Source organism: Lynx rufus, unplaced genomic scaffold (assembly GCF_022079265.1).
Source record: "Lynx rufus isolate CCGP_SWC_20201006 ecotype Redwood Valley unplaced genomic scaffold, mLynRuf1.p SCAF_1, whole genome shotgun sequence".
Taxonomy (NCBI): domain Eukaryota; kingdom Metazoa; phylum Chordata; class Mammalia; order Carnivora; family Felidae; genus Lynx; species Lynx rufus.
This window is the reverse complement of record NW_025814823.1, coordinates 16271020-16272083: the sequence shown is the minus strand read 5'-3', so window position 1 is coordinate 16272083 and position 1064 is coordinate 16271020.

Sequence of the window (1064 nt, the reverse complement as noted above, 5' to 3'; positions counted from 1 at the left end):
TATGGAAGCAGAGGAGATTAATCCATTGGAAATATATTGGGAGTATGGCTTGGGAAGTTCCACTTACAGGCTTTACAGTGTGTCAGCCACAAGTATCTGAGCTTATACGTTGCCATTCTGACTTCTTTAAGTCAGGCACTGACATTCAATTTTCTTTTAGCTATATTTTAGCTAATATTTAAAGCTAAGAAAAATTTAATTTTTGCTTAATTTGAATTTGTTTTTACTGTTGACTGTCTCTTACTCAAAGGCAACAAAGATCACTGGGTCTTTGTCAGAACTTCAGTTTATACGGCTGCAAACCCAGGTCCCAAAAAAGGCTAAGACCTTCACTAACCAAGCATTTGGACACTGAGTCATGCTGCCCCCAAGAATGTGTGACATTAGCTTTAAGGCCTTATCATGTTTTATAATTATTATGAATAGGCCAGTGAGAAAGCAATGTGGTACTCCAAGAAATGTTTTTAATATCTCACAGAACATATGTTAAAAAGCAGGAGTTTATACATAATTTGAGGCAAATAACTACTCTGGATGATTCCAAACCAAGGAAATGTCTTCTAAAAAATCTACTCTAGGCTTGTTGAATCCATAGGCAATCTCAACCCTACAGTGTGTGGGCCATATTGGTTACATGCTAGCAAGAGTAGGCATACTATCACAATGATTTCACAGTCTCCAGAGGCTACAAGGCTTGCTGCAAAGATCCACTGGATAATTCGAAAACTGCCCATAAATTAGCAACCTGATAGCTGGAAACAAATGGCTCTATCTTCCAGGCACATTATTTTTCTTTGGTTGCATAATAAGCCACTTCCTTTTCATTAATGACTTACATTTCCAGGTCAGACTTTACAACCCTGAAAATTAGATTCAATTGCCAAGATTTCAGCCCTCCTACAAACTACTAATAAAATTACGTAGCCAACCCAGAGACAGGATCCTTTCATGAAGCAAAAGAATAAGGGCCCTGTGTGGAGAGAAAGAATGAGAGAGACATTGACCCTGCTGAACGCTCAGACAAGAGAGATTTTTCTCTTTTCCACCCCTTAGACTATCTTTTC